Source organism: Vespula vulgaris, chromosome 2, assembly GCF_905475345.1.
Source record: "Vespula vulgaris chromosome 2, iyVesVulg1.1, whole genome shotgun sequence".
Lineage (NCBI taxonomy): Eukaryota > Metazoa > Arthropoda > Insecta > Hymenoptera > Vespidae > Vespula > Vespula vulgaris.
In genome coordinates, this window is record NC_066587.1 from 7,333,573 (window position 1) to 7,357,922 (window position 24,350).

Genomic DNA, 24,350 nt, shown 5'->3' on the forward strand with positions numbered 1-24,350 from the left:
AAGAGATGGAGATAAAGGGAGAAAGAGAGAAAGAGGTAGGACAAAATTGCAGTCGCTTACAGTAGCGAAAATCCAACGGTGTCGAAAGCCTGCCACGCGAATCGCGCGTGCCTCTCCCTGCCCACGGATTGCCTTTTTATTACTTTTCCTTGTTTTTTCTTCTTTATCTTCGTGTCTATTTTCTTTTCTCTCTCTCTCTCTCTCTCTCTCTCTCTCTCTCTCTCTCTCTCTCTGTCTCTGTCTCTGTCTCTGTCTCTGTCTCTGTCTCTCTTTCACATCGACTCGGATTTTCAGGTATTTCCTCTTTTTTTTTTTTTTCAATTTTTTTTCTCTTCTTTTTCTTTCTTTTTTTGCTTTTTTTGTTGTTGGTGTTGTTGTTTTCTTTTTTTTTTTTTTTTTTTTTTCTTTTTTTGAAATGACCAAACCTCGTTGGTAACTACGGGAAAAGTATAATAAAAGATCGTTTTTCGATTTTTTCATACGCGTTCAAGCTCGTGTTTGAATTATATTATTAGAGTCATGAAAGGATTGTAAGCGAAGATAAAAAGAAAGAACGTGGAAGTTTAGAATGGGTGAATGTTAGGTTGAAATAGATGTGAGTAATAAGTGGGCAGTTTGAAAGGATATAAAATAGCGAGTAAAAGTTGCTTTTAACTATTGCCAGTTGTTATGGAGTGTATGTTGCAATAAAAATTATTAATAGTAGTAAAATGATCGTATCTGTTAGGAATAGTTAACACGAACATTTTATATTTTTCTTTTATGTGTATTTATCTAAGAGAGATTTTTAATAATAGTAATAATATCAGTGACGAAAACCGAACACAATCGTTTAATACTGTTTTCCTCTCTCTCTCTCTCTCTCTCTCTCTCTCTCTCTCTCTCTCTATATATATATATATATATATATATATATATATATATATATATATATATATATCTTTTTCGTTGTTTTCTTTGTTATCAGAAAATGCAAGAAATATAAAAGACTTGGGAAATTATCCAAAAAAGAAAAAAACATGCTTAAGAGAAATTGTTAACATAATAATAATGATAATGATAATAATAATAATATTATTAATAATAAATAATAATAATATCAAAGACGGAGACGGAACACGTCCATTTAAAGTTTTTTTCTCTATATATTTTCGCTTCCTTTTCTTTGTTATTAAAGAAGATAGCAAAGCAAATACGAAAAAAAAGTTAAAAAGTTATGCAAAGAAAACTTATTCAAAAGAAATTAATAATAACAACAACAACAACAACAATAATAATAATAATAACATCATCAGAAATGAAGAGTATATATAACCATTCAATACTTTTTCCCTCCCTACATACTCTTCTCTTCGTTTTCTTCGTTATAAAAAAAAAGATTAGAAATACATTATGAAAAGTTATTCATATAAAACACGTTGAAGAAAAATAATTAATAAACAATATATTAGTAATAACGTCGTAAACGAACATTGATAAAGACCGCTCGATATTTTTATTCTCTATCTTCTATATCCCCTTTTTTCTTTCTTTCTTCTTTCTCTTCTTTTTCTTCGTTATCAAAGAAGGCAACAAGGCAAATATAAAAGGTTTGAGAAGTTATTCGAAGAAAGCATGCTCAAGAGAGATACGGCCACCTGTAGGAAGAAGACATCGTCTCTGTCTTGTCGTGAAGCGAACCGGATGGAAAATAAACTCCTGAGAACTGAGTTTATCTGTACGTGTATATGCGTGTATTCGTGTGTATGTATATATATATATATACGTATGGTTGTATTTCGTGAGAGAACCGAACGGAACTCGAGGAGAGTTCGTGGTGAAGAAGAAAGAGAAGAAAGTGGTGGAGAAAGAACTACTACTGTTAGAGGTTAGTGGTCTCGCGTATCGCCCGCAACGGATTCAATTAGGGGAGAGAAGAGACCAGAATTTTGTATCGTTGTTTGAGAGAGAACGAGTGTAGATTTTAAATGAATGTTGTCTGTTCGTACGTGACCGGTAGGCCGATTTGATTCCACGACTTCAGGCGACCAATTGCCTTGTCTTCTGTTCCTCCTACACGCTATGTATATTCCAAAGGGGGTGGTAACTTTAAATCTAAAATCTCAAAACAGTTTCATCAGAGGGTATATATTATTCGTAGATTCTTTTTTTTTCTTCTTTTTCTTTTTTTTTTACCTTTTCTCTTCCTCTTCTTTCTTTCTCTCTTTGTTCTTTTTTTCTTTTTTCTTTTTTTTTTTTGTTGTTTTTGATAGAAATTTATAATTCGAAGCAAACATTTCGTGATTCGAGTTTCAAATAATCCGATTGAAACGTTAGTAGTAAACTCGAGTAGTTACTTGTTAGTAGTAAAGTTTCGTTCGTATTTTGGGAATAAGAAGGTAGGAACAATCGCAAGTTTTTCAATCATTGACTTTTGTTCTATTATGTATTAGAAGGAAGATATTCGAATAGCGAGATAATCGAAATGGATTTGTGTCGTTCGTCGTACAAGGGTTATAACGTAGGCACTAATTCGACGATTCGATAACAATATCGTCGATAGCGCGCCGTTTACAAGGACGGTGGGTTTTAATGGGCCGACTCTACGTCCACCTGTTGGCTCCACCTCTCTCGAGCGGGCGCTTACGAAAGTCACGTCATCCGAGAAAATTTCGGACCTCTCTCGTGTAGTTACGAGCTATACTGAATAAACAAGAATAAGATAGAAGAATGAAAAGAAGAGGAAAGTAGATCGATCTCTAGAGAAGCAAAAGATATATAGATATATATTCACGTTTTTCATCTTGAAAGAAAGCTATCTTCAAAAATAAAAAAAAAGAGAGAGAGAGAAAGAAAGAAAGAAAGAAAGATAGAAAGAAAAAAAGAGAAACTCGTTTATATATATTCGACATATATATAAATATATATATATTTGATAGATTGCGTATATAAACACGATCATTTATTATTATTTTAAACGTTTCGAGAACAAAGTCACATATCAACGCGATAGTATACTCGCGTGTTAGAATTCGACCGAAATGAAAGCTCTTCTTCGAGACAGCTGCATCGCATAGGAGAGACGACGTTTAAAGACACGCGACAGGTTAAGCACGTGACTTTGAAGATGATCGACGAGGGAGAACCCTTTCGGCCGATAACAAAAATGAGAAACAACTTTGAACGACGACGATGGACGACGAAGAAAGAGAGAGATAGAAAGAGAGAACTACATAGTCTGGCTTCGCCTATTTCCCTTGAATAAGATATTAACTTGGGACATCAAGCCTCGGCGTGATTTTCTATCGCGTGTTGACCTACTCTCTATATATATCTCTCTCTCTCTTTTCTTCTTTCTCACTCTCACTTTGTCTCTTTCTCTTTGTCCTTCTCAGTCTTTATGTACCTCCAGTTGACGTATTCAGCTCAACTTCGGACGTCATTTTCAAAGTGATCGATGAGAGTCGCTTTTGGAGAACGAATAGTCAACTTTGCGATGAAAAATATATAGCAAATCGAAATTAGGAGCTAACGAGCACACGCGAGATAACCAGTGAAAAAGAGAGAGAGAGAGAGAGAGAGAGAAAGAAAGAGAGAACGTCGATATTTTCATCGTACAATCTTCTTCAATTTCTTGCGTGCGTGCGTGCGTGCGTGACTGCGTGCATACGTGCCTGTTTGTTTGCGTTAGACTTTCGTCAAAGATCACGCGAGATTATCGATCAAGTTTGTTCTTTCTTTCTTTCTTTCTTTCTTTCTTTCTTTCTTTCTTTCTTTCTGTCTTTCTTTCTTTCTTTCTTTCTTTTTTTTTTCTTTTCTTTTTTTCCTCCCTTTCTTTTTTATTCTTTCGTTTTTTGCGAACCGCGAGTCAACTCTCGTTATCCCAGGAATTACGGCGTGGCGAGTTATCGTGGACAATTTCCACGTCGTATCTCGTTTAGAACTCGCTCGATATTAAACGCGAACGCGAAGGAACGATTTATATCTGAAATAGCGAAATAGCTTCGCTCGTAAACGCGTTAGTTTTTATTCACGATTATCAAAGATTAATGATAATAAAAGGAAAGAATCACGAAGGGGATGAAAGAGGGCGGGAAACTTTATCGAATTTCTTTTTCTTTCTTTCTTTCTTTCTTTCTTTTCTTTTCTTTCTTTTCTTTTTTCTTCTCTTTTTTATTTTTCTAACGATGAGCTTTGATAAAATGATTTTCACGTTTCTCACATTTAACAAACCATTCTCACACGCAACCTTCGATTTTCTGCAATAACTTTCAAAGGGAAGAAACGATAATACAACGAACGTCGACGACACGCATTTTTTTCTTCATTGTTCTTTCTTTTTTCTATCTTGTTTCTTTTTTTCTTTCTTTTCTTTTTTTTTTTCCTCGAAAGAATACGAGACAAAACGGGACGAATTTTGAATCGTATATTCGCATTGGTACTCACGAAAGTGGACGAAGGATCTAACACCTCGATTGTCTGTCTATTTCTCTCGATGAATCGAGAAAGTAACGTCACAAAGAATATACTCTTCTCTCACGATCACAAAAGACATCGTTATCGTTACATCTTCGTGTTTTTAAGATTCTCGATGAACGAGATAATACCAGAATAAAGAAAAGAAGACGCGAAATAAATATTCTTTTTCTTTCTTTTCTCTTTTTTTTTTTTTTTTTTTAATGAAAATAAAAGGACACTCTCTATCTATCTCTATCTCAATTGTTCTCGTGTCGCGTTCATGTAAAATAAAAGAAGAAAAAAAACTCGACGAAAGAAGAGGAGGGCAAGAGAGAACGCGAGAAAATGATCATAATAATCGCGAGAACACCGAGTCACGCGTCACGTGGAAAAGTTAAGTTCACGCGAGCTTTCGAAAAAGCTTTCGAAAGAGATAAGGAAAGCTTTTCAAGTTTTCGAGAACACACACGTCTATTCGCTCGGAGCGCGCTCGGCGCACTGAAGGCTGTGCGATGCTACGCTTTGAAATCAACCCTGAAGGAGTATGGTGGCGGTAGTGGCGCCTACCATCGAGGGTGTAAGAGGGGTGAGAAGGGTGAGTATTGGTGTGGGTGCCAGTGGTATGCAACAAACCCGACGAAGCGTCTCTCCTCGCACCCACCATCACTGGTTCACCCTTCTCGTACTACCTACCACTACTCGCTCTTCAACCCCTTCGTAGAAGGTAGACGGAAGAGCGCCACCATCATCCCCATCGCGACTACTACCATCAACCCTTACCAGTAGCTTTTCCTATGTACTGTTAAGCAGCCGATTTTGTAATTTTGTTAGAATATTATAAATATATATATATATGTGTGTGTGTGTGTGTGTGTGTGTGTGTGGATGTATATGCCTTTGACATTATATTTCTAACATTACATTTCTAATGATATTAATATTATATTTCTATTATACAATATTATATTCTATTTGACATTAACATTATATTTCTAAGATACAGATCACAGATACATTCTTTGTGTATGTTGTATATATGTATTTGTGTGTGTGTGTGTATGCGTGGAAGAAAAAGAGAGTTTCGTTTTTAAAAGAGAGAAAGAAAGACTTCGGTGAATTCTTTCCCGTGATATTCTTCTCTCGGATTTTTCTAGGAAATATTGATTGTTTGGTAAAACAATAGTAGGTTAATAAGGGAATATGCTGAGGGTGATGGTAACGTTACCGATGACAAGTAATAAGAACGAGAGAAGATGGATAAAATTGAAGTTTTTATTTAAGTCCGTTTTTTATGTATTCCCAAGTAAACTTCTAGCGAGAATTTTTCTCTTTGTTTTTTTCTTTCTTCTTTTTTTTTTCTTTATATTTCTTTCTTTCTTTTTTTGCTTTTTTCTTTTCCTTCTCCATCTTTTTTTGTTTCATTGGCAGATTTTTCCCATACTAGTTCGACGTCTATTATATGTTACGTTTTTATCGACGCCATCTTTCACTGTCACTTATAATGAGTCTTGTTACTGGATCGTTTTCTCGTATGAGCATTAAAAAAGAACGGTCTAATAGGCTTCGTTTTCGTTCCTTTCGTTTTTTTTCTTTTTTGTTTTATCTCTGTGTATTCTTTTTTCTTTATTCTTTCGTCAATAAACGAGAGAAGGTAGCTTCACACGATCAGCTTTTTCCTATCTCTTCTGAGAAATACAAGTATCACGTACGCAATTCTATATATTTCTACATATATATATATAAAATATATATATAGAAAATATATATACACATACACACACACACACGTTTCCTTCTAATATCCGGGGAAAAGCGCACGGAAGTGGCAATAAAATGATTTCAACTCGCACACAGAAACACAGACGAAATTTTTCATTTCACGAAGTAGCAAGTACTCTCGTTCGGCGTACCTTTCGTCGATTTCGCGCACGTTGTCGATCTCGTTCGAAGTACGAAGTAGAAGTACAATCAAATTTCGTTTCGGACGTTCTCGAGAGTGAGTCTGGAAGGAAGTTGAGGTGCTCGTTAGCTGCGATTTTCCGTAAAATTTCATCGGACGTTCTCATTATTTGTCAATCAAGTATCTGACAACGAAGCAGAGAGCAAAAGAGAGAAAGAGAGAACGTATTTCAAAAATTAATAACAAACTATTAACATTAACGACCAATTATTGTAAATTTACCGTGCGAGAATATGAAAATTTAATTGAAAATATTGATCTTAAAGTTCAACATTAAAGATACGAATCATCGATTAGAACGAACGATTATTAAAAGATGGTAGAAACGTTTGTAATATTTTCTCAACATTTACCTTCGTGTTGTAACATCGTATAATAAAGGAACATCGCGTGAAATCTGCTTAACGCCACGACGCTTCCGTACTTGCTTAATCGCTCCGTGAAATCAGATTTCTTGCGTTATGAATTTTTCCTAAAAATTGTGACTTTCCTTTCTCTCTCTCTCTCTCTCTCTCGTTTTACGCGAGAACGAATAAAGAAAGTAGGTAAATGGATACATATATTTATTCCAAGGTAAGAACACGTCACAAGGTAACGTCAGAAACTGCACAAATTACACAATTGTTTTTTTCCTTCGTTCTCACGAATTTTCTCGGTCGTGATCGGTGATCTTTATACTTGAGTTGTGTTCTTGCTTCTTTTCTTCTCTCTCTCTCTCTCTTTTTTTTTTTTATTATTATTATTTTCATTTTCTTTCTCCCTTTCATTTTTGTTTGTTTTCTCGAGGTAACGTCGGAGAAGAAAGATGAGCAAAATGAAATACTAACGGAAGTAGTAGGAGTATTCTCGGTATGGCGTCCCGCGAGAATTACATTTACCAGGAACTAAACAGAGGCTTTAACTTTTTTCGCTTTCGTGTACGCTTGTGAAATAACGTTTTCGCCATGGACGCAAATGTATCGCTGACAACCTCGACGTTGACATAGGGTTTACGATACTCGATACGGGCTATTTATATCTGACCGTCAAATGTTTCGACGACGTATATAAACTCTATGTATCTTTAAAAACGCAATATATATAACTATATATCATCTTTCGAATAGGTATAGTTTAATGATAATCGTAATCGTTTTTAAGTAAAGTCAACGTGTATATGAATCTGTATTACTCGAAGAAGTTTCGACAAATGTGTTTGAAAATACATTGAAATATGTTAAAAGAATTTTTCATCTTGGAAGTAAAGGAAGAAAAAAAGAGAGAGAGAGAGAGAGAGAGAGAGGGAGAGAATACAAAGAAAAAGAAAGAAAAAGAAGAAGGAGAAGAAGAAGAAGAAGAAAAAATAGAAAGGAACAAGACCAACCACAACAGCAAGCAAGCAAGCAAGCAAGCAAGCAAGCAAGCAAGCAAGCAAGCTAGGTGAAAGTTTTTAAAAGAATTATTAATAACGTTGTCCGCATTTTCGTTTTAAAGTTCCAAATGAGATATATGTCTGCGAGCGGGAAGAATGAAACTTAACTAATCGAAACAATGTTTTTTCCGTTCGAGTCGATTAAACGTTAGCAACAAGAAACGTTAAACTTTCTACGTATATACATACACACACACACATATATATAAATATACCTGTATATTAATCTATAGATTTATCTATTTATTTATACACGAGTTTTACCATGTAATGAACTAAATTTCTTGGAAATCGATTTTGATCCGTTAAGTTGATTTAAAAGAGACAGAGAGAGAGAGAGAGAGAAAGAGAGAGAGGGAGAGTAAGGAGAATTAGGATGAGAATTTACGGTGAAGATGGTAATTCTCGATTTGCAGGTTCGGTGCAGTTAGAGAGAGAAAGAGAAAGAGAGAGAGAGAGAGAGAGAGAAAGTGGTACAGTCGATTTCCTGGACCAATAATTCACCAAGCCATGCTTCTCGAGCGAGCTTAAGCCTCCGCGAACGTATTCCGTTGGTCGAACTTTCCAACGATATGTCACAATAAATGGAGTAACTTCTTCCCTTCTGTTCGCGAAGAAGCTAGTCTCTTCTCTCTCTCTCTCTCTCTCTCTCTCTCATACATACAAACACATACAAACACACACACGTACGCACATATATATATATATATATACGCCCACGAGCATTATTCGTCCCTTATCTTCTCTAGCACGGTAATAACGCGAGAGAAGATCGTCACGTGCCGTTTTCGCTAACGGCTGAAAGTAACTGGTTTCCCTTAGCTCCATTCTTCCATCCTCTGCCCTTTTCTCTCAACCCTTCGTCCTCCTTAAGAAAATTATTCCTCGCGGCTGGAACGATTAGTCACAGTCGAAAACTTGCCGTTGAACTTCGACTTATCTTTGCTCGATGAGAATACGATTGTTTCTATCGGGAACTCTCCTTCGTTCGAGCGAAGCTTAGATTTCGTGAAAAAAAAAAGAGAGAGAGAGAGAGGGGGAAGAGGAAAATAGAAAGGAGAAAAAGAAACAAGGAAAGAGAAAAGAAAGTATAGAAAAGGAATGGGAAAGTTTTATGATGCATCGCTTTGGGGAAAGTTAGATAAATCAAATGAAAAAAGAGAAGGAGAAGAAGAGGAAGAAAAACAATGTCGTCCGGTTTTTTCTTTTTCTCTATCTTTTCTTTTCTTTTTTTTTTGTTTTTGTTTTTGTTTTCTTTTTTTTTCGAGGTAAATGACGATTTAAATAATCGTATAAAAAGAAGTGAAAAGGAAAAATATGTATCGTTCGACTTCGCTTAACGCGTAATCTTTGTTTATAGGATTTAAACGAAATTGTTTTGTTTTATTTCGTTGTATATAAAATAAATTGAATAGAGAGGAAAGAGTAAACGAAATATCCATGGAAGATATTCGATTGATTAATTATTTACAAGCACGCGTCTAAAGTCTATAAGAAATAAAAGGAATTACCACGATTTCAAGCGTAGCTGTGAAAGTGTAATAACGAATCCTAAGCCGGCAACGTAAACACAAAACAAATATCAGACCACTCAACCTCGAGACGAACTCACACTAGTTACGATGCTTCAGTCGCTTGTGTTGTTTCGTCCAGAGAACATCGAGTCTGTCGAAACTCGCTTTCCAATTTTTTACTCTATCGAATCTCTTGTTAAGAATTCATTGGTTAAAATTATTAATATATAGCTTGTTAATTGCGATATATTATTATAATGTAAATATAAATATATAAACTATTCTAACTAGAAATTTATTTACAAGTAATATATATATATATATATATATATATATATATATGTGTGTGTGTGTGGATAAATATTTATTACGCGTAGATAAATCTAAATTAATACGAACGTAATTTATATAATTTATAATAAAGAAATAAAGAAAAACATAAATTAACTATTTATAAATATAAATTACAAATCCATTAAAAATATATATATATATATAGTGATATCGTTCAAATAATATCTTCGTAATAAGACTTCCGATATTATTTGCGTTATATATAATTATATTTTAATAACATCGTAAACGACGACAGAAATCTATACTATCGAATATAACAAATTTATACGTAAGTATTTAGCTTCGTTCAACATTTATTACGATTTTAAACTCGTTTATATCGCTATCTTTCGTAAATGAAAACATATTTCTTCGATGCGTGTTCGTCCTATTAATTTCTTTTTGCTTCCGAAAAAAGGAAAAACAAACAAAGAAAAAGAAGAAAAGGAAGATTTGCGTGAACGCATGTGGATAGAATGGGGAGACGTGCGCAGACGGATAAAAGAAGTTTCTATCTGCTATACTATCGAAGGAAATACTTTATAAACCCTTTGGAAAGCTCGTGTCACAACGGTGATTGCACGTAAAGAAGGAATTCGTAGTCGAAGTTTGTGTGTGAGTGCAACATAAGTACGTATATCTCTGTATATTTACATACATACATACATACATACATACATACATACATACATACATACATACATACATACATACATACATACATACATACATACATACATACATACATACATACATACATACATACATACATATATACATACATACATACATACATACATACATACATACATACATACATATATACATACATACATACATACATACATACATACATACATATATGCAACGTACATATGCATACATACGTACATATATATATATACACATATATATAAACACAGCGTACATATACACACATATATATACATACATAAATATATATATATATATATATATATATATATATATAGATGTGTGTATGCATGTATAAGTATGTCTCGAAAGCCACGTTCGTTTCCTTTTCTACTCGGAACACTTTCTCAATAGAATAGAGGCTAGTATAATATAAATGTATATAACTTGGAGTGTATTCCACTGTGTGTGCGTGCGGATGTTAGTGTATATATGTGTATTGCCCGGAGACGAGCGTCCGTCCTCGAAGGATGAAAATTAATTTCCGTCGGCGTCGTTGTCGTCGTGCTCGTCGGAGCTTTCCTATTCGCATTCTTAACCATCTTTCCGCTCGAAAGCAATTCGACGTGCTGCAATATCGTACACGGTAGGGGGTGATGAAAAGGATAGAAGGAGAGAGAGAGAGAGAGAGAGAGAGAGAGAGAGAGAGAAGGAGAGAGAAATAGAAGGGGAGGAGATAGTACTAGCTGTGTATGAAGGAAGCAGAAGGGCGTGCTAGGAGATCGTAAAAAGAAGCGATGTCTGTAGGTTCATTTCGAGCTAGAGTAAAAGTGGTGCCAGTGAAAAGGAATGATAGAAAGGAGTAGTGTATATATGTGTGTTAAAGAAAGATAGAGAAAGAGAAAGAAAGATAAAGAAAGAGAGAGAGAGAGATAGATAGATAGATAGGTAGATAGATAGATAGATAGATAGATCGAAGGAAAAGAAAAGGAGGAAAGGAAAGAGTGAGAGAGAATTTAGCCCGTAGGGAATTTGTTCGACCTGAAGTTAAGGCCATTCTTGAGACTAAGTCTCTCTCTCTCTCTCTCTCTCTCTCTCTCTCTCTCTCTTTGAAGGAATAGAAGAAGAAGAAGAAGAAGAAGAAGAAGGAATAGAAGAAGAAGAAAAGGTGAAGAGAATTGAGAAGAAAGAGTCGACATTTTATTGCCGAGTATAGTACCTAAGTACTACGATGAGGGACGCGGAATGGAAGCGACGATTTAACGTTTAAACGATCGTTTAATACGGCTTACTTGACTACGATTTAGGCCGTAAAAGATCGAGTGATAGAGAAAGAGAGAAGGAGAAAGAGAGAGAGAGAGAGAGATAGAGATAGAGAGCTTACGTTTGTCCTTAAAAAGGTATAATAATAGGGAGTGTATATACTACGCTAACAGCAGGAGAAGATCGTACGAGACGAAGCTTCGTCTCGTAGAAACTCCGAAGATTAATGAATTGAAATTTCTCAGTTAAGTTTCGCACCGGTGATATATTATGTTTTAAGAGCACCGAGACAGTTTACTTGTTCGAAAGACTCTTGGAGGGGTGGTAGAGGGACTGAGATCGTTAAGAGGAGGCCTCGTTTTATGATTTTCTGCTGAGAGATCTACGAATGGACGGACGACGAAAGTTCGGAAACTTTCGAACACGAACTTTGATTTTGATTAACCGACAACTCTCTCTCTATCTCTCTCTCTCTCTCTCTCTCTCTTCTGTCTTTCCTGTCTCTATTTCTGTCTCTATTTCTGTCTCTATTGCTGTCTCTGTTTCTGTCTTCGTTTCTGTCTCTGTTTCTGTCTCTGTCTCTGTTTCTGTCTCCCTATTTCTGTCTCTCTCTCTCTCTCTCTCTTTCGTAGACTCATTCATTCGCTCTGTCATTTATTACATTATTCGCTTTATTACCTACGCAACGTTAATTAAACGCACTCCTGACGTAGAAAACGGTGCGGTAGCTAGCCTGACGTTGTACGCTACTGTTTCACGTAATTGGCGTACGCATTAGAACGATGTTAATTAACATGCCGTAATTAGTCTACACTCCAGTCATTATCTACCCGTTGACCCGTACTCGTTCAACCGGTCCTTGTATTTTCTTTTATTATTATGAAAATTAAAATGACTAAGTGGATATGCATTATGTATTATCGAAAAGAAAGAAAGAAAGATAGGAAAAATAAGACTTGACGAGTAGAATACTTGGATATATTAATGTCAGCCTCGACGTGATATATCATCCCTGTATCTTTGTCAAAATCCACACGCAGTTAAAAACTTCTCGTCTTGGTTGTCTTCATTATTCCACGATACGGTAGGAATTGTACATTTCTAAGAACTTCTTCAGAGAGAGAGAAGAGTGTCTTGGAAAAAACACAATCTTCATTTGTCTAGCGAGCTACGTTCCTTTCATTCTTGATACGTTTTTACGAAGTACATACTTTCCACGTGAGCAGAACTACCTAGCAGCTGGTCTTACTTTCTCTCTTTATTTCTTTCTTTCTTTCTTTCTCTCTCTCTCTCTCTCTCTCTCTCTCTCTCTCTCTTTATTTTATAGTAGGAGCATGCGTTCTTAAGATTTTTCTCACGTCTTATTCTATCTCGTCTTTATTTCGCCTTGCAAATTATGAATTCACTGACGAATGTGTGTAATCGTCTCTACCAACGTACAAATCATCTTCCAAAGTAATATTAAAAAAAAAAGAACAAAGAAAAAGATGTATGTATGTATGTATGAGTGTGTGTAGAATTTTTTCTTTCATTATTTCTTCTTTTTCATCGGAAAATGATCATTACGTTACTACGATGTTCTTTCTCAATCAAGAGAAACAGAAACGGAGTTAATTGCTCCTAGCAATTAAACGCTTTGCCGAGAGTACGAAAAAAAAAAAAAAGAAAAAAGAATGAAATATTAAAGACTATCGAATATTCTTTTTTATATCTTTTTTTTTTTTTTCTTTTTTTTTCTTTCATGAAGATTCTCGAGAATAGCCAAAACTTGTCGGGTATCAGCGAACTCTCTTGGTAATTAAAGAAATCAATTTTAATAACTTGACGTGTCTATCGACTCTGGTAATGAACAGCTATCTAAACAATCAAACGAGTGCATTGAAAAAATATAAAAATAAAAAGAAGAAGTAGAAGAAGAAGAAGATAAATAATAAGAGATTTTGTTTGTTTGGAAGTATCGCCAAAAGAATAATAAAAACGCGACGAAAGTGGTTCAAGGGTTAACACCAGTCGTCGTTGTTCCACCCTTAGGTAAGGGTTGCCCGTAGTGTTTCTGGTTACCCACGGAATATATGCATGAGCCGCTCGACGTTCACCTCGAGAAAGTAAGAATACCAATTAGGCGAGCAAACACAGTGCGAGGTTACGAGAGGGAAGGTTGCAAAGACACATCAACAGGGGATTCCTCCGACTAGCTTCTTTGCTTCGGCACATTCGTGATCGTGATAGTGATAGTCAAACGTTTGGAATGGGTGAGTCGATCCGTGTACTTACACGACAAAGATTTAGTTAGAGAAAGAAATCTAAAGAAGTGTAGGGACTTAACGTTTTGAGAAACATTGTTTTGTTTTGTTTGTTCTTTCTTTTTATTAACGTTTTTACTCGACACTCGTAGAAAACTCTTTCGAAAGATTATCGTATGATTATTTATATTTTCTTTTATTATGTTTTTTTATTATTTTATTTTTTATAAATTTATTTCAAGATTTATAAATATTTATAAATTTATATTTCTATATAGACTATTTTTTTTTTTACTTCCTGTATATTCTATATATTATGTTTTGTATTTTTTATAAATCTAATTTTAGAAATCTAAAGAAGTGTAGGGGCTTAACGTTTTGAGAAACATTGTTTTGTTTTGTTTGTTCTTTCTTTTTATTAACGTTTTTACTCGACACTCGTAGAAAACTCTTTCGAAAGATTATCGTATGATTATTTATATTTTCTTTTATTATGTTTTTTTATTATTTTATTTTTTATAAATTTATTTCAAGATTTATAAATATTTATAAATTTATATTTCTATATAGACTATTTTTTTTTTTACTTCCTGTATATTCTATATATTATGTTTTGTATTTTTTATAAATCTAATTTTAGAAATCTAAAGAAGTGTAGGGGCTTAACGTTTTGAGAAACATTGTTTTGTTTTGTTTGTTCTTTCTTTTTATTAACGTTTTTACTCGACACTCGTAGAAAACTCTTTCGAAAGATTATCGCATGATTATTTATATTTTCTTTTATTACATTTTTTATAAATTTATTTCAAGATTTATAAATATTTATAAATTTATATTTCTATATATTCTATTTTTTTTTTTCTTTACTTTCGGTTTATTCTATATATTGTGTTTTATATTTTTTATAAATCTAATTTTAGAAATCTAAAGTGTAGGGGCTTAACATTTTAAAAAACATTTTCTTTTTTTTCTTTCTTTTTATTAACGTTTTTATTCCACACACGTATAACACTCTTTCGAAAGATTATCGTATAATTATTTATATTTTCTTTTACTATATTGTTTTATTATTTTATTTTTTATAAATTTATTTCAAGATTTATAAATATTTATAAACTTATATTTCTATATAGACTATTTTTATTACTTTCTGTATATTCTATATATTGTGTTTTATATGTTTTATAAATCTAATTATAGAAATCTAAAGAAATGTAGAAGGTTAACGTTTTGCGAAACATTTTTTTCTCTTTCTATTAACCTTTCTACTCGTATAAAACTTGTTCGAAAGATTACCCTATGATTATTTACATATCTTCTTTATTATATTTTTTTTATTATACCTTTATCATATTATTTCCTCTTTCTCTTTGTTCTCCAAAAAATAGTTCCATTCTCGAAGCTTTGAATCCGGACAAAAATCGTTTAACAATTTCAATGTATAAAGAAAACGAGATTAGAAAATCGTCCGGAAAAGTTATCGATAAGTGTGGGGTGATAAGTATAGGAGAGGTAGGTGAAGGGATATTTCGAAGTTGACGTGCTTCATCGATCTTAGCCAAGCGCCGGAATAATATATAATGGGCAATAATGCCGGGGCAATGTATCAAGCCATCGGGATATTCTATCGACAAGCTGTCGCTGCCATTATGCCTTACATACAACCTACATACTGTATATCGCGAGTGACTGCTAACTCCTACGCGTATCTCGTATAAGTAAATGTCACGAGTATGCGTAGAAATATATATATATGTATGTATGTATGTATGTATGTGTGTGTGTGGTATATGTATATTCAAATAAAAGAAAAATAAAGAAGAAGATAAAAAAGGATAGAAAGAAAGAAAGAAAGAAAGAAAGAAATGGGAAGAAGGGGTAGGTATACGAATCCATCACCCTATGTATAAATCCATGCTCATCCTTCGTTCTACGTTGGAGATGGGAAACTCGAAAGCTATGTGAGTCAACGATAGAGTGAGAGAGATGGAGAGATAGATAGATAGAGAGAGAGAGAGAGAGAGAAAGAGAGAGTAATCGAGAGAATAGAACGTAGAGAAGGTGAAATTTATATTCCATGGTTGCCCGTAAAACCGGACGTTTATTATCGCACAAATCACGATCTGTTAGACAAAAGGGAGGGGATCTCTTTAATACCAACGAGAACAGGATGAACGTGCCGCGGTGAGTATCAAACGGCGAAGGAATTTGGCTAAAATTTCATTTAGGGAAATTGCATAATAACCGAAGGAAGAACTCGAGCCAAAGACCGCACATAACGATGTGGTATTATGATGTTGTACGTGTGGCTTCTTTATTTATATGGATGAGAAATCGTATACGATTTTATTATTATATATATATATATTATATAAATAAACTATATATATAGTTTATTTATTATCGAATATATAAATAACGCACTTAATTCAATCGATTTAAGAAAGAGAATTAACGATATGAAATAGGACATAATGCGATGTTCTCAAATATATGATGTTAAATTTTCTAGAGAGAGAAAGAGAGAGGATAGCTTCCAACAGCTAATATTTGCAATCGTAAATTTTCGAAAAAATCTGATAGGAATTTTTCCATTTTACATTGTAAAATTACGATCGCCGATAATCTTATGTTCTCGCTTCCATCGTCCCTAAAAAAAATTTTATCGATTTTCATGACTGTAAAAATTCCAATGGGGGACGATAGAAAAAAGAAAAATAAAAAAAGAGAGAGAGAGAGAAAAGACACAGAAAAAATAAAATAGAAAGGAGTAGTAGGAGGGACTTTGCTTTTGAAAAAAGTTTTACGATTTTATTCGTAAAACGTATCGTAAGAAATTTTTATGTTCTCCGCAAACATACGATTTTATCTCGATAGGAATTTTTTGAAGGTTCGATCGGGAGCCATCGAGCGATGCAAATCTTTCCGATCGTTGTAATGCAAAGTTATTATGCACGTTAGGTATAGTTACGAGGACGAGAAGAACCCACCTGCCGTAGAATTATCGTTCGAGACAGGAACGCAAAATTTTGTCGATCCTTCTACGTGTAGGGAACAAACTTGAATAAAGTATACTTTCGAATTTCGTGAGAGTTCGGAAAGGATATCGTAGTGGGAACAAACATAAAAATATTTTTCTATGTCGTGACATTGAGTAATAGTAGATGCATATATTTTGAAAAATTTCGAGATGTGTATTTATTTACAAATGGTCTCTCGTTATGTAGTAGTTTGTAATAATGTGTATATTATGTAAATAAATATATATGTCTGTATTTATATATATATATCATTTTATATATATATATATATATTAGAACAGCTCTAGTTCGCTCGCAATTAACGATAATGAGAAAGCTCGTAATTAATCAACAAAGTTGAATATATAGAAGATCGTCGAAGATCAAGTTGAGAGCTTTGTCGTTCATCGTTAATAGGTATCTATGCATTTGTGAGAGTGATTCTGAATAAACGTGTATAGTATATATCTATCGTGAAAGGGTAAAGGTCGACGTTTTAGCAGGCTCATATCGATTACTTGACCGCATCGTTCCGTTCGTTAATGCGTCTCACCTCTGGGGTATGAACTGTGGAAGTTGTTAATAGGATATCCGACGTCCTAATTACGCCTCAGAGTGTCAACAGAAGTCTCTCAGTATCTTGGCAATCAACACCTCGGGCAATTCGTTGAGGATTTGCTCTCTCTCTCTCTCTCTCTCTCTCTCTCTCTCTCTCTCTCTCTCTCTCTCTCTCTCTCTCTCTCTCTTCTTCACATATTTATCCTTCAAGATTCGACTCCAACGCTTGTTGGCTCTCATCGATAAAGGATTCTAAAAATATCTCTTTCCATTTCTCGTAATTTCGTATAACATAAGAAAAAAAGAAAAAAGAGAATCTTCAGAGAGAAAAAAATCGACGAGAGAATACGTTAAATGTTTTATATACAAAGCGTTCCATTTTAATCTGTAAACGAATTTATATATCACGATACAACGAAATAAAATTAAATACAGGTTGAAGCAAAAGTCTCCATATATACAGGCGAAAATCCGTATTTTTTGATTGTTTGTATTTCAGGTAGCTAATAAATTCGAAAGAGAGAAATGCCACTAACAAAGGAAAAAGCGATTATTGTGATGTATCTGCTGTAGAATCATCGAAACTTGTGTAATACTGTTTGTATAGAGATTTTTTCTTCTATATCCTGTTATTCTACAAAATGAGTAAAAAAGCATATATGTATATATATATATATATATATATATATATATATATATATATACGTGTATGCGTGTATGTGTGTACGTATGTATTTATTTACATATATATTACATAATATTAAAATTATATATATATATATATTATAATCTTCGAATTTACATACATAATATAATTACATATATATTATATTACATATATATTATTCTAAATAAATATATATACATATATATTTATAAATAAACAATAGATAAATCTTTCAAGATATATGTATATTATTTGTCTTTGATGCATCAAGATGAGAGTATAAGAAGATCGATCTATGTATTATTTTCAAATACTTCAACTATGTTACGTCTTGCGGACGAAGATCAAGAACGAAAGAGAAAGAGAAAGAGATAAATAGAGAAACAGAGAAGGAAAGAGAGAGAGAGAGAGAGAGAGAGAGAGAGAGAGAGAGAGAGAAAAGAAAAAGGTTCGTTGGAAAAGCGATGCCGAGCAATATCTCTGAATCCTTCGGAAGAAGATTGGAATCTTTTTGTATTACTTCGAGAAAGTCTCTGCCTCCTCTTTCTCATCGAAAGGAAAGAAAAAGGATGACGAAAGTAGGAGGAGAACCACAGTAGCATTCGTAATATCGATACTCTGGCGAAGTAATCTCACAGAGTTTCGATAATAATAATAATAATAATAATAATAATAATAATAATAATAATAATAATAATAATGATAATAATAATAATAAATAATAAATAATAGCTATAATGAGTTATAATGCAGTCGGTAGACCAAGTTAATTAATCTCGGCTTTTGTTAAAACTCGAAAGAAATAACGTCTTCGAATAATTACATCGGATAATTAAAAACATCGATGTATCAAAAATTTAGATAGATGATATAGTGATCTAATATCTTCAATCATTGATTTTTTGTTTTTGTTTGGAAAGAATTATTTTATCGTCGTGGAAATAAATAAAGAAATAAAAAAATAAATATCGATTAACAATCAAAATAGATATCTCTGATGTTATATTTGGCATGGATCGTATAGATAAATAAATAAATAAAAAAAGAAAAAAAGAGAGACAGAACGGTGGAATCAGATTTTATTAAAGTTTGAAGTTTTATCGTTAAATCGAAGCTTACATCATTTACGTTTTAATTACACTCATAAATAGTTAAATCTCCCATATATATATGGGACATATATACATACATACATGTATATGTACATATGTATAATATGTATGTATGTACGCACAGAGTTATATACATGATTGTATGGAAATCGTTCGTAAACGTAAGTTTGTCTTTCTCTTTCTCTCTTTCTCTTTTGTCCTTTATTTTCTTTTATATATATATATATATATATCGGGTCACACGTCATTTGAAGAGATATATTAGTTAGCAATGTTGTGCTTTTCGTGAACGAGATATCGAACGTAGTGGCATCAAATTAATGTTGTCCTGCCGATCGGCTTTTCGAGCTTTTCAAAAGTTTCCAAATGGTTCGTATACATATACACATATACGGATACATGTGTACAAGTATAAATTCGTAGATGAACATTCACGTAGAAACAACTTCCGTTTTCGTTGGTCGTTTTCGAAAAGCGAAACAAGTATTGCAATCAAACTTTTATAATATCAATGCGTGTCAGCTCGTATTTTCAGTTGGTAGGTACTGATTGCGATCGAAAATTAATATCGAGTAATATGAAACGTACAATAAAGTGGTATTCAACGAAGTATGAGCAAAAGCTCTATCAACCCTCTCCTCTCTCTCTCTCTCTCTCTCTCTCTCTCTCTCTCTCTCTCTCTCTCTCACTCATTCTCCTACTTTTTCGATCTCGCGTTTACCGATTACAATGTCAGCCGCACAATCGAAGTTAATTAAGAATAAACACGTCCGTAGAATTAATTGCAAATTAAATTTCAGTCCATGCCTTGTCTCTCTCTCTTTCTCTCTCTCTTTCTCTCTTTCTCTCTTTCTCTCTTTCTGCTCCAGGGCGCGGCATTATTCTCGTTTATGCGCATTCGAATCCCGAATAAAGCACGAACGGTTAACGCGCTTTCTAATTACATGGGTCGTTTTAAAAGTGTTACAATCATTTGTTCTCATGTCTTCAATCATTGAAAAAGAAAAGCTTTCAAGAGATGACGTTGATCTCGATAGGAGATTTTACGTTACGCGTATACGAATAAATCATTCATAATAACATTGTATCGAACGTACAATATACTCATTAACGCACCCGAGTTTATTATTAGATACTTATTTAACGTTCATATGTTATACGTGTTACATATTATATAAGTTAAACATGTTACGTATTTATCGGGACATTTAATTTTTCAATACATATATAAATTTTGATATATTACAATATTTCGTTTGTAATTATAAATTTCTCAAATCGTAATTGTCGTTCTTACTTAATTTCATTTCGATTGATTCATAAGATTTGAACAGTGAGAATCGCCGAAAATAGTTCTTTCAATTATTCAAAGAGATCTGAATCCTCACGATTTACCTTTAATTGTAGCTGAGAGCTCGGAAGTTGTAAGAGAGAAAAAAGAGGAAAGGAAAGAAAAAGAGAAGGAAAGAAAGAGAGAGATACTATCCAACTTGAGCTGTCAGTTCATGTAAGAAAAGTTCTCTAATTCTCTCAGAAAGCTTCTAATGTATCCGACGTTGGTAACAATGAATGAAATAAAGCCGAATCTTTGAGATTGAAATCAAAGCGTTTAACTGAATCAAGATAACAAGTGAAAATTTCATAGAATCCTTATAACAAGTTTATCATTATCGAGATAATTAATGAATCGTTATCTTTTCTTTGAAGAAAATGACAGAAAGTCAGATATGATTCGAGATATTTATTCGCGAAAGCTCATTCGGAAGCAGTAGCAGTAGCAGCAGCATCAGTACCACCACCACCACCACCAACAGCAGCGGTTATACAACAATGAAGCTTTTCAATTTTCGTGAACACCTTTTGCGCAAAACAGCAGATAAATCACGCACAATTTACGCCCGATGCATTCACAGCGCAGCAAAGAGAAAGAGAAAGAGAGAGAGAGAGAGAGAGAGAGAGAGAGAGAGAGAGTATAGCATCGGCTGCATAGCGCATACGTTTTCGCTTCTAGCCGCCAGTAAATTTTTGGTCGAACGATCGGAAACGAGCGGCGATTTTCACGAACGATATTTTAATCGAATAACCGAGCCAACCATCTCTATACTCTCGGCCTTTGTGATCGGTGAAATAACTTGATTTGTCGGTTATATACATATGTAATATATCTATAACTTTTTAAAAAGCATCGTCATAATTTCATAACGTTAATTTAATATGCGATTAAGTTAAGAATAATATTTATTTTATTCTATTTCTTTTTATTTTTCAAAGCTTTTCTTTTTCTTTTTTTCTTTTTTTATATTTAATATGTCAAAAATCGATTTAAATATATAAGCTGTTCTGATTTTAACCTGGTCTCTCTCCATTTTATGGAGAATTTCATCGGAGTTACCTAGAGATAAAAGTTAAAAAATTTAATATTCGTGTTGATCGATTAAAACGGAACTGTAGCGGCTTCTATATCGAGATTTTTAAACGTACAATGTAAAATATAAAAATTGTTTTTTTTTCTTTTTTTTTTTTTAATAGACATTCTCCCTTTCTTTCTCTTTCTGTTCTTTCTTTTTCCTTTTCTCTTTTCTTTGCTTTTGCTTCTTTTTCTTTTTTTTTTTCTTTTATCATTATCGGAGGTACAACAATACAAGGAAAAACTTTTACGAAATATCTCTTTTAAAATCTGTGCAAAACGTTGGAAGGTCGTTCGCACGGCGTATCTTAAAAGGTCGAAATGGTACCGAGTTCGTGATTTCCAGGGTTTTAACGGTCAACAGGTTTTCGGTAGAAGGGAGAGGGTACTAAGAAAGGCTAACGGAAGATTCGCCTCTTTACGCCTGGAGGACGTTTTCTCTCTTATAATCGGATTTCTACTTTTTTTTTTTCCTCTGTTACGTTCCACAGCTCGAACTAGAGAAAGAGAGAGAGAGAGAGAGAGAGACAAAAAAGAAAGAGAGAAAGAGAAAGACTCTTCTTCGGTATCTGTTTCTTTCTTTCCTTCTCTTTATTTCAACGAAAGTACGCCGTTTGCATTTTACGATTGTAAAATCGTAAAAACGATTTCGAGAGCAAACACGAAACGAGTCGCTTGCGTCGAGTTCGATAAAGTAAGATAAACATCACGATATTTCCTTTTATCTGATACTACTGAAATTAATTGAATGCATTAACGATACAATTTAGTTGCACTTTTAAAGAAAAGAAAAAGAGAGAGAGAGAGAGAGAGACAAAGAGAAAGAAAGATAAAAGTTGATCTATTAGTAATTAGTGAAACATTAATGAACAAAATAGAGAACAAAAGAAACATACAAGACGATAAGAGTTCTTGTTGGTTTTATAAAAACTAACTGATAGATTCCTGAATCGAATATCGAACGATTTATTCCATCTCTCTCTCTTTCTCACACACACACACACACACTTTCTCTCTCTGTCTCTCTCGGTGCATCGATACAAAATATGCGAAGGCCGATGGCAATCGGAAAATTATATAAATTTCATGGAGTTTCGCGTAACAGCAGCTATATTATGTCTTTTTCCCTTTTTTGTATTTAGGATCGTATGGAATATCATTTTCTTTCATCGGGAAAACGAAGCGTAGAAATTCAAACCGCTGTTATTCGATATGAAACTATAGTCGATAATATCTATTGTGGTTAATTAATTAACTATGAAACTTCAAACTCATAACTGACCAACAAAGCTTTATCAATCTTTTTTCCTATTTTTTTTTTTTTTCTTTTTTGTCTTGTAAAATTCTCTCGGTATCGACATTGATAAATCTATAAATTTGCGATATTATATTCGAATAATTATTACGTAATAATAAAATATAAAAATAAAAATCATTTCGTTCACGATTTTATATAGAAAAATATTTTCTTATTCGAAATGTTATATCTGAGGATTCTGGGATAATGGATCTAAAAATAGAGGAAAACAAGATCAACGATGGACATCCTAAATTATATTTTCATGGTTAGGACTGTGAAATTGCGTCACGTAGAATACACGAGCCGTGTGTCGGTTTATTTCGAGCTAAATATCAAATATTTATCAAATGTCGAGTGGACACGAGTAAAAATAAAGCGAATGTATCGGTCGAATGGTTCGCTTTCGCCATCCTCCCTGTATATATATAAAATATATGTACCTAAATACATATGTACGTATATTTGGAATATGAAAGGAGGTCGCTTGTAACGCGTATCGCTATTTCAAAATATAACTGATATAACATGTATATATATATATGTATATTATAAATATATATAATATATAATATATAATATATAATATATAATATATAATATATAACATATGGTTATCCTATTACCAATATATATATGTATATATGTATGTATGAAAGCAAAGAGAGAGAAAATGACATGTCAAGTCAGCCATATTAGCGTTTACAAATTCATTGTGTCGTTCGATATTTTTCTATCCAGTATCATTTGGTATACTAGATAAAGAAAGACGTTACATACTTTCCTCTCTCTCTCTCTCTCTCTCTCTCTCTCACTCACTCACTCTTTCTCTTTCTCGTTTACAGCAACGGTTACGTGCAACCAAGGCGATTAACTTTTCTTATCAGCGAAGAAGAAAAAGCTTGGCCGATCGGATTTCCCGAGCACGAAAAGCACCCACGAGCTTTTTTCTCCTCTCAGTAGTAGGATAACCATCGAGCTCGTTATATACACGAGTCAGGTAATCTCTGAACAAAAATGATTCTCCAATTAGCGTACGCCGCAAGAAAAATAACTACACGCATATAGAAAGACAGAGAGAGGATATGTGAAAGAAAGGACGCGAAAGAGAGAAAGAAAGAGAGAGAGAGAAAAAGAGAGAGATACATAGAAAGAGAGATAAAAAGAGAGAGAGAGAGAGAGAGAGAGAGAGAGAGAGAGAAAGAGAAAGAGAAAATTATTCAGCGAGCGTGCAAAGCGAATTTGCAAAAATTCGATTACCGGCGTGTCGTCACTAGTAAAACGATAATTCTATCTGTGTTTGGGACGACCGTCGAGAGAGCGTGAAAGGAATAGAAGGTGGGAGAGGGAGAGATGATATTCAAAGAATAGCTCGATTTATTCCGTATTCGCAAAAAGGGGCTGAATAATTTTCGCTTTTATTCTATTTAGATATCACTTGCCGCTGGGGGGAATACGTTCGTTCGAAACT

The 24,350-nt window shown here is 33.6% G+C and overlaps 1 protein-coding gene and 1 long non-coding RNA gene across 8 annotated transcripts in view; one reads left to right on the forward strand and one right to left on the reverse strand.

Annotated features, from left to right (window-relative positions):
* Positions 1-4,924, reverse strand: part of LOC127072602 (disintegrin and metalloproteinase domain-containing protein 10-like) — a 144,219-nt gene extending 139,295 nt beyond the window's left edge. The window contains exon 1 of the mRNA XM_051013129.1: positions 4,426-4,924. The gene's annotated coding sequence lies outside the window, so the exon portion shown is untranslated. The remainder of the gene's footprint in view (positions 1-4,425) is intronic.
* LOC127072629 (uncharacterized) overlaps positions 1-24,350 on the forward strand; it is a 189,955-nt gene that overhangs the window by 140,815 nt on the left and 24,790 nt on the right. For 5 of the 7 annotated variants that reach the window (XR_007785546.1, XR_007785545.1, XR_007785547.1 and 2 more), the window contains one exon: positions 23,725-23,879. The exons of the other annotated variants lie outside the window; for them this stretch is intronic. This is a non-coding gene — a long non-coding RNA (uncharacterized LOC127072629). The remainder of the gene's footprint in view (positions 1-23,724; positions 23,880-24,350) is intronic. 7 annotated transcript variants of the gene reach the window in all.